Raw genomic sequence first — 12,904 nt, forward strand, 5'->3', positions numbered from 1 at the left:
TTTAAACATTACTTTTTTTCTTTGCTTTTTTTAAAAATTGCCACTTTTTTGTTGCGTTTCATCCTCGTTTTCATTGCTATTTTGAGACTTTTTTTTTCAAGAAGCTTTCAGATCTGGGTTAAGCTAGACTGGAGAAAATGTTCTCAGTTCATTGGTTAGAAAGTGATGAAGTTGAAATACTCAGTGTGTGCTACACATATGCTAAATGACTTGTTTTCTTTGTTTTAGTTGGTATTGGTATGGTATTACACTACACAGCACCATGTTATTACTATGTTATTACCATGTTTTGCTGTAAAGGGTAACACTTTATTTTACACTACCCCTGATACACTGTACCTAACCTAAGTTAGTATAATGTAATGTGCTCTGTGACAATGTATAATAACTTGTACCTATGGGTTAGATACACAATGGAATCATATGTGTTTGTAGTTTGTAAGTACATCATGTAATAAGACATAACTCTAACCTGTCCTATTACATTTTGTACCTACAAAGTACTAATACAATAGTTATTCCACTGTGCATCTAGCCCATAGGTACAGGTTATTACACATTGTTACAACTTAAGTTAGGTACAATGTATCAAGGTACTGTAAAATACAGGGATACCCTGTAAAGTAACTATAGGCCAGTGGAACGCATGCTATATCCAACAAAACTCATAACTTTTATGTCTTTTATGTCTTTTATTTTTGTCACATTCTTGAAGCGTTTTTGTCATTCTTTTGTTATGTTTTTGTTATTTATCGTTGCTTTAAACATCACTTTTTTGCTTTTTAAAAAAAATGCATTTTCGCCACTTTTTTTGTTACATTTCATCCTCGTTTTCCTCACTATTTTGACACTTTTTTCAAGAAGCTTTCAGATCTGGGTAAAGCCAAACTGGAGAAAATGTTCTCAGTTCATAGGTTAGAAAGTGAAGAAGTTAAAATACTCACTGTGTGCTACACATATGCCAGATTACTTGTTTTGCTTGTTTTAGTTTTTATTTCAAGCACACAATGAAAAAGTGTACAGTATGTAGAACATAAGACAATAATCCAAAGAACACTGATGGTCAAGAAAATTCACCGCTGCTTGAAAAGGAGTGGGATGAAGTTTAGCACTTATAAATTCCCACCCCCTCATCCAAATCTTAATACAATAGTTTACCTCCTTGGGTCACTTTCAAACTTATATTTGACTGCAAAAAAAACCTACATTGTTTAAAACATGATTTAAATAATGTAAATAAAAATAAAAGAGAAAATGTAAAACAATATTCAAAGACTTCTCAGGCGGCACGAGGATGAACAGATCATTGTATTCTTCACGAGGACGTACACTACTCAGAGTAAAAGCCACACCTGTGTGTTTCTATAGGCCGGATCGAACACGCCTCCTGGACGTCCCACCTGTGACTGGGGCGAGAGGCGCTAATGAGTAACCTCCTTATATGGCCGCGTTAATGTTTAGCCAGCCCTATAGACACTGCGCCCCTGTCCCGAGCACCTGCAGCCCACTTTACAGGCCTCATCCCGGGACAGAGCAAATACCGCGGAGGCTTGTTAGAGCTTTACATGGACAGCCCTCACCTGACATACCAACAGGTGTCCGGCACAAAGCTAACACTAAACCCAGCGGTTAAAGGGTTAATTGGTCAGTCTTTCCCACCACTGGCCTATTTCGCTTCTTGTTAAAAGTATTATTTCTTTTCACGGTTGGAGCGAACCTGGAGGCGCACGGGGACAGCAGTGTCTTCCCCTTCTGACGTCATTCAAATTAGAAACGACTTTTGCAAAGAAATAGGATAACTCGTGACAAAGTATATCATTTTTGTAGAGCGCAATAGTGCAACAACTGCCAGACATTGCCACTTTGCTCAAAAAGAAAAACATTTGTATTGTCCGACAACGAAACAAAAATGCTGAGCAGAAAAGTGCTGCAGGCCTAAATGTACCAGCGGATGTCTTTGATAAATAGTACAGGCTTTATACTGAATGCAACAGATTCTCTTGACATCAAATTCAGTACACAAGGCTCCTTTGGATGAACACCACCTAATTCTACAACAATTCCACTTGAGTTACAACACCGACAGAATGAACCATCTTGACTTAGTATATTGCATTTCAAGTTCCTGTACTATAATAAACTATGAATACATATCTCCATTCAGCCCTTAAATACATCAAAACCTTTCACTCTGCTCGTCTCCCAGGCAAACGTAGGCAGCACATTCACACTGACAGCGCACACTCCTCTGGTTCTTGATAAATACCGGCGGCAGCTCCAGCGAGGTCAGGCTAACCTCCTCGTGACCCGCTGCAGGCTTCAGCCACTCACTCTGCTGCTGACCAGTTTCTATATTATTACAAATGCTCATACTTTATCCAGGTAATTTACAGTCTTTTAGTGTTAGGATTTGAATAAATTGAGTGCGTGTCCTGTTTCCAATTTAATGATTCTCATGGTATTACACTACACAGCACCATGTTATTACCATGTTATGCTGCAAAGAGCAACACTTTATTTTACAGTACGCTTGATACATTGCACCTAACTACATTTAGTACAATGTAATGTGCTCTGTAAGAATATGTAATAACTCGTAGTTATGGGTTAGATACACAGTGTAATAATATGCATTTGTAGTTTGTAGGTACCTAATGTAATAAGACAAAACTCCAACCCTAAACCTAAGAATCTCGTGTCCTATTACATTATGTAACTACAAAGTACTAATACAAGTTATTCCATTGTGTATCTAACCCATAGGTACAGGTTATTACACATTGTTACAGAGCACATTACATTGTACTAACTTAGGTACAGTGTATCAAGGCACTGTAAAATAAAGTGATACCCTGTAAAGTGCTAGTTACACATATTTGGCTACTCGTGGCTATTTGCTTCCTGCTTTAAAAGATTTGTGCTGTGAAAAAAAAAAACACTTTTATGGGGGGAAGGGATTGGTTTTACTATCATTTCTGTGACTGTAACTGATAACAATCACTCTAACCAAAAAATCATTTATTACAAAAAAGAGAGATACCCTTCCCCCTTAAGACACATTTGTTTTGTGCAGCTAACAACAACCCCTATAACTTGTAAGTCTCACTTTATTCTCTTGTTCTTCCTTTCAAAATGTTTTACCTGATAAATTATTAGGATGGCTTCATTTATAAGTAACATTTCTACGGTATCCATCTTTTCAGCACACGGTCGCCAAAGTTCCTGTTTAAATTTTAGTCTGAATTCATGTAATGAAATCTCCTGGCCCTTGATTCGGACATAATGGAGGGTGCTCCTGCTGAAGCTCCTCTCTGGGCGGACAGACTGTGTACTGAGCAAACAGACCCTTGTGCCATCCCAGGCAGAAACCTAAGCGCTCCTCCATGTTCAAAAATCTAGGCTAATGTCTCTCGCTAAACTGTTTTTGATAAGGCGCTATGCAGAGATAAGTGGTGTTTCTCCGCTATCTGTGAAAAGGAAGCTGGTTTGATAAATCTCCCGTGTAATCGAATAAGTTGTGCGATTACATGCCTGTGGTGTCTGACTGATTTAAGAACAGGGGCAGAGGTTCACAACACTCGCGGGGCTTGTAAAATTGATAACATCTTTACATTAAACAAATGAAGCCTATCACCACTGATAGTCAGGATCACTCTGGATTTGTTGACATAATGAAGAAGTACTGATAGCCTTTGTCATTGACACACATTGGTAAAAGTGATATTCGGCTACGGCGGAGCGAAAATATCAAGAGGATGTTTGTAAATCATAGATGTAGAAACAGGAAACTATGTACAAAAAAATATTACAGTTTTCTTCTTAAAATTCAAACTTAAAGAATGTTTATTTAGTTTACACATTGAGTGTAAGATTTCAATGAGGGAAGGGAACAACACACTGACTTACTTGTGCACTCGGGGCTGGTTGCTGAATGAACTGTTCAAACTATTATTTGAGATTTCAACAATAAAAACACTCAAATTATGACCAACAGAGGTATAAATATGCTGTGAAGGAGTCTTCATAGAGAATATTGTCTATTACAGGGGGTGGGAAATAAATTAAAGGGGACAGAGGAGTAACCTGAATTGAGTTATATTGAAGTCTTGAACTTAATTCTGCTCAACTTTCTCCCATTGTAAAATGCTCTAAATTATATCTGGAACTCACTTGGTGGTAATTGTAAATACTATATAAAAAAATAAATAATAATAATAACCTTTAACATAGGGGCAGGTAGAGCCCCCTTTTCATTCAAATTGTATTGACTTACAGGGGTTTTGATGTATATATGTTTATGTCCCTTTTGAAAGAAATACATAGATAAAAATATATACAGCCCACTCTGGGAGTGGAACTGGCGCTTCTGATATACAGATTTTGGCATGGAACAAGAAGAAAAAAATATATAAATGATGGAAAGAAAGTCAAGGGCCGGACAAAGTTGCTTTGGGGCCGCCTCTGGTCTATCACATAAAGAAATAAGATGGTTTCTGTTACTATAAATTTTATTGTGGCCGTCGCTTTGTGATATACTGTAACCTGTCTTTTTACAGAACAGATAACAATCATTAACAAAAATATTGATTGTTATTAACAAAAACACACTGGCAGAGCACCAAGGGCTTACTGTGCGACTTCAGGTGCCAGCTCTGACATTACAGTAGACAACACCAAACAAGACCAGCCCAGCTTCAAATGGGCACTCTCAAAGAAATAGTAGCCGTATACATTTCTGTGCTGCATCCTGCCATAGTGTAAATATATTTCAGCATTACAACAAGCAATAGCTAACTGCAGTCACCCCCGTGTCTCCTCCTGTGTCTCCTCCTGTGTGTGGTGATCTGGAGGTGAACCTGGCCCCTGGCCTCCCCCTCAGTGACCCTCACCCTAACCCTCTGCAGAGGCCGGGGGTGAGTAAACTGTCAGCGTCCTGCAGTCATCTCCAGCAGAGCACTGTGTCAGTCACACCATGACCCCCTCTCCACTCTCATCGCCTCCGACCCCCTACACCAGCAGCACTGCTCCTATCTATGCGTGTGGCATTCCTACGTCTCCATGGGCAGACGTGAAAGGTGATGAGCAACATTTACTGGAATTTACATCAAGGATTTAAAAATAGACGTTTTACACATTGTGCCACATGGGCTTAAGACAAGTGGATTTTTAAAATGTTTTTACCAAAGTTATTATTATTACTTATTTATTCCCTCTTATAATAAGGTATAACACAACACTGAATGTTGGACATGCCTTTTTCTTGATTTTGTTTTTATTTGACTTTGTTTAACCAAAAAGGTTCCACAGAGATTCAGAATCTGTTCAGGGGAGTCTGGGAGAACATGCATAAACTCAAACTCAAAGTCAAACTTTCTTGCTGTGAGGTACGAGCACTAACCGTTTGGTGTGTGAACAAAACTTGGATTACTTTGTACAGTAGAGCTTTTTATCTCTTATTGAAAAGCTTTCATTTTTCAGTACTTGGCAAAACCAAGTTGATTTTATTAATTTGGCACATTTTCCTGAGCGCCAATAACATTTATCAATAGTAGGAAACATATGACTACCCGCTGTTTTTGTGTCCTTACTCCACCCCACCCCTGTCCCGTGCGTGCATGGGTGGATGGGTGGAGGGTGCTCCCAGCAGCAGCCTGTCTCCCCGATGGAGACAGCCTATCAGGGCCTTAACGTCATGTCTCCGGGAGCGCACTGGCAGCTCGACCTCAGATTAGCCACGACTATCACACCCGCCTATGTCCTCCTTTAAAGTGGATGCTCCTCTCGCTCACCAGAACACGCTTTGGGCTGGGCTAACTTTGTTTATCTGCCCAAGGTCTCCACGGGGATCAACAAGCAGACAGCGACAGATATCAACTTATCTTTAAGCTCGCCGAGATTTTAGGCACCCATTTTATCCCAGCGCAAATGATCAAAATGGGGTCATACAAAAATAATACGTACTACGAGTTTATTAAAGGGATATTTCAGGATTTTTGACATAGGGCCTTATTTCCTAGTTATGTTGTTGAATTCTGGAGATTTTTAGGTTTTTTAAGTCATGCGGTCCTTATATTTGAAGAGTTTAGTGGTGCTAGGCTAGTGCATGTCTATGGTAACTAGTAGCCTGCATTAAAAACAGTCTGACCCAAGCACAGTGCACCTGAGGCAAATCACTTATAACAACAGACTACTGATATAAATGTCTGTGTTGACTGAATAATTTTTTTAATATAACCATTTTGCATTTAAAAGAACTTATATTTCAGCAGCATCAGCTTCCTGGTTGAAGCTATGCAGTGGCGGAGTGATCTGCTAGGTTACCGGATCTACAGCAGTTTGTTTATCTGCGGCCAGCGTTACTACACGTGGAATTCACAAAGGAGCTTTCTACAAATCAGATATGGCAACATTTGGAGGACGACCCCATGATTTTTAAGAGGTTTTTAATGCAGGCTACTAGTTACCATAGTCATGCGCTAGCCTAGCACTAGCCTAGCACCACAAAACTCTTCAAATATAAGGAGTGTATGAATAAAAAAAAAAATCTCCAGAAATCAACAACACTCTAAATAACTTGGAAATGAGGCCCCATGTCAAAAATCCTGAAATATCCCTTTAAACGCATACCCTTTATACTGTGTATCCCTGTATTACGTGGGCTAAGTATCATAATAACAAGGTCACTTCATAGGTTCTTTGCTGGGACAGTCCAAGAAAAGGCCACATAAATGAACTGGGGTTGCGAGCCTCCGAGGCCTGCATAGCTCTGTAATAAACACGCACAGTAGTTTGGATGTCCATACAGGAGTTTGCACAAACAAGAGGGGGTCTGCTCTGCCGCTATCAGAGACCAGCTGCCCCATTCCCAGGCTCCGGGCTGGAGACCTTCAACGCCAAAAGTTAACACATCACAAGCGGGCCGGTGAGAACGGCCGGTTTAATGTACAATGGGAATGAATATTTGTCAACTTGGAGGAAAATAATCCAAAATAAAAGCGCAAAAAACGGACAACTGGTGCCCCAATTGTGCAGAGAGGTCAAGGCATTTATGTCTAACAGGGCTTATTAGTATCCCTCTGTTATTATTATAGAAGCTTTATACTGAAAATGATCAAATCTTATCAATTATCTATTACGTTTTAGTACCAGCCTGCTAAATACTTAAAAATAAGGTCTGAAAACTCTCTGCACCCACTTCGATGGCCTGTTTTCGCAGCCCCAGCCCCGGCGTGTCCCGTTTGCAGCAGGTGGTGTGAAGCTGGCCCTCTCTCAGCTCCGCTCAGGGCCCGCTGTGGAACATGGAGCCCTGGGATATTTGTGTATCGTGTATTGATCGTGAGGTACAACCCTTTGGCTGTAAAGCAGAGATAACAGGAGTTAGGCATTAACTACATTTGACTGGGGTCAGTGTGAGCCTCGCTCACATCCCGGGCACCTGCACACAAGCTCACGAAGGCCCTTTGCGCTGGACTCTGGAGTATTGATCTTTCTCTATTCATGAAAAAAAAAAAGAGCAAAATGGCGTCGCGCTGAGTGTTTGCCGGCGAGAGCAGCGAGGGCCGCCGCATTCCTGCTGACTCTCTCCAAGGCCATGGCCGCTCCACACCTGCCAGATGCTCGCTGTTTTTGTACAATGTGTCGTTTTAACACTTTTCTCTGCACACTAAACTCCCCTATTCTCCAGCAGGAGGATGGTGGAAACTAGAGAGTGTTGTAGGGAAGCTTGTGGACAATATCTTCTGGCATAAAAGTTTTAAAAGTTATACAAAAGAATCATTACGTGAGAAAAAGTACTGAAATTTAAGGCTACTTAGTTAAACTGCAGTTACTAACTTTGATGGTGTTGGTGAATAAGACAAAATACTGGAATAAAAGTGTGCAGTGACTCTATTAATAATTAAAAACAGCATCAATAAAAGGAGTCATCTATTTGTTTTCATAATTGTCTATTTGGTGATGCTTAAAGGTGATTTAGTTGCCTTACAATGAGCTAATCTAAAGTGTTTCCGAAAGGCCTTCCTAAATGTAGAACAAGTCTATTTAGTTTTTACAACATAAAACTTAATAGATTAAATGCTACCATCATAATAAGAACGAGAGAGTTCACATGTCGTCTGAGTCCCACACACTGAGGCCTTGTTTAAAAGTGCAGCTGGCCAGAGTTTGTTCAGTAAATGAGTGTGAGGGAAATGTGTAGTTTGCTCTTGTGTTGTTGATGAAGCAGCAGCTCCGCTCTATTGTTCTCCCGAGCGAGGACACCGTCGCAGCCTCACTACTGCGACAGGAGGTCAGCTCAGGGGACTCTGAACAGGTGCATGGTGTAAAACATTTACAAAACAGATTTGGAAGGAAGGAAAAAGTGCTTTCAGAAAATAATAGTTTTATTGCTACAAAATGGCATGAGGGTTTTTGCTTATTAGGATTTTTGGCCCTTAGGCTCCATGGATAGGACGGCACAGCGTGAGGAACTATTCTTGTAAAAGAAATTTTTGATCTCAATTAGTTTTTTCCAGGTTAAATAAAGGTTTGAATGAATGAAAGCTGATATTTGGGTATTTTACAACATCAGCTATCAGCCGATATCCTGCCAATAAAAGCCAGATATCTCTGGAACCGAAAGTGAGAGTAAGAGATAGAAACTTGCCACTTTTTGTTTTGGAATCTGTTGATTTTTGTGTTTCAAATGAGCTTCCTCTGAACTATCTACTGAACGTAAATGTCCTGAATCAATCAGCCCTATGCCCCTAATAAAGTGTTCTCTTCTGTCACAGGCAACACTGTCACATTGTACAGTTTAGAAGCATCATACACAAGATTATAAATGACAATAAACGAATATTGCCGCTGCATATCAGCACATTGAGAAAAATCTACATCAGTCAAACTCTACATTTTACAATTTTATGCATTACTCATTCACTCCACACTGGGTTAGCTATGCTTGTCGCAACAGCTGCCCTGGGGTAGACGGACAGAAGCGATGCAGCCAATCTGTGCCATCGGCTTCTCCCACAACCACCACCACCAAACATTCACTCGCTCACATTCACCCAGGCCATATAGTAAAACTTGTGTGCACCCCATAGATCCTGTTGTAGCTGTCATACCTTTCTTAACCACTAGGTGCACATCTTACAAACATTAGCTTTAAGGTTTTACAATAAAAAACAGTGGCCAAAGCCGTATAAAAATTAAACCAGCACAAAATGACATTGCTCAGAAACACCCAGTAGGCTATGTGGAAGCAACGAGGCCGTGGAGACGATTAAAATGAATGAAATACAACACACTCGCTCTGTCGCTGCTCAAAAGACACATTTGTCATATATTTGATGTACAATGTTTCCATCAATGTCCGCCTTGTCCTATTTTGTTACAAACCACTAATTAGACGTCCTCATCTCTGCGGCTGTCCATCACTCCGAATGTAGTCATTGGTAATGGAGCCATTAAAATTAATAGCCATCACGCACCCATCAGGAATCCGTCCAATCTCTGCATCAAACGCTTTACAGCCAAAGGCAAAGGTTGCACTGTGCACTTTTATAGAATTATTAAGTAAGCAATTATGATAACCCTCTGTTTTAAAGATAAGGTTCGCCAAACGCACGCTGGCCTTACGCCACACTCCCCCAGGATCAAATCTATACATCTTTTCCCACTATGTTCTCTTTTAATTACTATTTTACCCCATGTGCAGAATCCAAATTAGCTGCATGGAAAGGTGCTACAAAGTAATGAGTGCTTAGTTGATGGCATTTTATCAAAGCTCGTAAACCTTGAATGACTATATATTGATAAAGGTTGTTTAAAGTGCCATTGGAACGATAACATTTGCACTGTAAATGTGGCTCCAATCAAGCTCAGTGTGATAAGGACAGAGACTACAGGCCACACGGTGCGCCGCGCAGAGAGGACTTTAGATACTTTTACTGCTAATGAATAAATCAATAACATCATACTATAAATATGCATGTGCTTTCCATGGGGAGGTTAAAGTTGGGGAGTTATTTCTAAACATGATTGATTGCTACAGGTTTAAGTAGTTGTATTCAAACCCACTTTATAGAGCGTCTTAACAAGTAAACAGCCACTAATGTGCTGCACAAAAAAAGGCTGACAATGCAAAACAATAAAAGAACAAGTGCACCATTTAACTGTGATAATCCCCAATCTTGTAAAATCAAATAAGAGGAGTATTATATAATAGCAAATAAGTGAACGCAATTAAAATAAGATACAAGGCAACGAAGAGCTACAACACTCACGCAGAGTTAATAAGAGTAAGTAAGAGTAAGAATAGTTAGAAAAGTACGAAACTTTAAACACTTCACTGTAGAGAGTGGCAGTAAAAAGTACAATTAAGACTAACCAGAATATTTAATTGATCTCAAATGCATTATTGAAGTGAATACATGCATTCTTGGAAATAAAACAGAGGGAAAATGTGTTGCAAAGTGAATGTAATAGTCAATAAGAGAGGTATAGGAGTGGTGCTGGGCGCAGTAGCCTTTGTTACAGTTTAAGGAGAAGTAATGCTGTAAGTAATTAGAGTTGAGGTGAAATGTTTGCTAACAAATATCTGGTGACATGCTAACAACTGTAGTTAAATAAGGAAAATTTGCAGATGGCAGTGGCCCCTGATAATAAAGGTAAATGCCTCAGTAGTAGAAGTGCAGTAGTGTTGTTTCACGAACCTACTCCTTGCATGAGTTTGTGGATAGAGGCTAATAGTAGTGAAGAGCTGGTGACTTCTCTTGCACACCGGCCAGAAACTACCCTAATCGTGACCTGCTCTGTGTCTGGTTTCCCGTTGTAGGTCGATCCCATTCAATAGAGGCCATTTAACCTCTTATACCCCGTCTTAAAGGGGCTAGATGAAGGTTGGCCATTTTATACTCACTACTGCCACCTCAGGTCATACGTGTAACTGCAGGTTCTATATTAAGCTCATGCATGACGGCAGGAAAATACATAATTTTAACATTTTGAAACTTTGTATAGTACCTTTAACCGAGTGCATTATGTCCCGTTTCGGCTCCACCTAAATCTTATAGCTTCTGTACTGGTACTCATTTTGGGCGCTCTTTTGTCACTTATTTGTTGTACTACTGTTGCTTTTCTGGCATGTTTTTGTCACTCTTTTATTCCTTTTTTGTCACTTGTTTAATCACTTATTTGCTTTGTTTTTTGGGGCCTTTTTTTTTAAAGCTTTTTTTAGGTTGTGTTTTCGTAGTTTTGTTGTTGTGTCGTTGTTGCTATTTCATAATTTTTTCCATAGCTTTCTTGTCGATCTTTAGTCCCTTTTTTATAGTATTAAATTTGCTTTTCTGGCACGTTTGTCGCTTTTTTGTCACTTACTTGCTTCGTTGTCGTCACTCTTTTGTCACATTTCTGTTGCATTTTCATCCTCGTTTCTGTTGCTATTGTGACGCTTTCTTCCAAGAAGCTTTTCGATCTGGGTAAAGCCAAAACTGGAGAAAATGTGCTCAGTTCAGCTGGGGGTAAGAGGTTAAGTTTAATTTTGCGTCCACTTTAGGATGTTTAGGCCAAGTCTTAGCAGTGCCCATGTATGATCCCCTTACTACCTACAACCGAAAACCTCGCTCCTGTGTCCCCAAATCTTACACAAGTGAGACGGGATTCTCTAGCAAACCATCAACCTGCAGGAGTCGACAGCGTGACAAAGTAGTAGCAGTAGTGATGCTGATATGTGATAATGCTGATAAAATAAAGAAGCGGTGATAATGTAGCAGCTGCACTTTATCACAGTGGAGATGATTAACCTCTTAACCCCCTGGTCTATATATTAAAACCATCTCGATGTTCATGCTTTTAAAAATCTCTCTATTTACAGCCATTGTGCAGATCACTGAACGCCTGAATGGTGTTATTCATAGGTAAAAATACGGCAATGGTATCTCCATGGAAACGAGCTGGACACGTCCCGAGTCAGGTCTTAGGAGTTTGTTTGGTGACTTTTTAGGGATTTTTCAAAGAAACAATGACAGCTTATATTTTATTCAATGTATTGGGTGAAATGTTACGCAGTGTGGCTTTAAAATTAATGAAGGTCACAGATTCTTGAAGCGTTTTTGTTGTGATTTCTGTAGTTTTTTTGTGACTTTTTTCATCACTATTTACTCTTGTTTTTGTCACATTTTGGAAGTGTTTTCTTTGTGTTTTGGACGATCTTTTGTTGCGTTTTCGTCACTCTTTTCATGTGTTTTTGTCGCTTTTTATTGAGTTATTGCAGCTTTTCTGGCCCTTTTTTTTTCCGTTCTTTTGCCACTTTTTTGCATCTAGATTTGATAAAGCCAAAGTGGAGGAAATGTGCTCAGTTCATGTGGAGGTTAAGAGTAGTTAAAAGTAGTACCAGAGTAGTCGTGGTAACAGTGAGTAGCAGTAATGTAGGTGTAGTAGTTTTAGCACAAATTTTTGGTGTTATCCTTCAACGCCAATGCTAATCGTGAAAGCAATAACATTGAGAACAATTTTATCTGGCAGTGAAGTGTTGTAAACAAGAGACTACACACTGTCCTTAACACAATCTAATGAAGCCAACAACACTTTCCCACTACAGTATTAAAAGCACAAGGCGGCCCCCCCAACCCCGACTGTGGAGGAGAGATGAATGAGTGAGAGACTTGACACTTTGCCCTGATCAATATCAATAAAGCAATCAGCGCGAGGCCCATAGGAGCGGAGAGAGAGATTTATGGTTTTACTGTTGAGGTGGGGCCGGAGCCAGGAGGTACCACTTAGCAAAAACACCATGTTCCGTGTCCCCTATAAACTCGAATAAACCCTGGCTTTTGAATCAGGAAAGTGTGAAATTACTTGAAAAAAAAGAAAAAAGAAAAAAGGACATTCCAAACGTCTCGTAATGCTGACTGTATATAGC

Source organism: Gobius niger, assembly GCF_951799975.1.
Source record: "Gobius niger genome assembly, chromosome: 13".
Classification (NCBI taxonomy): domain Eukaryota; kingdom Metazoa; phylum Chordata; class Actinopteri; order Gobiiformes; family Gobiidae; genus Gobius; species Gobius niger.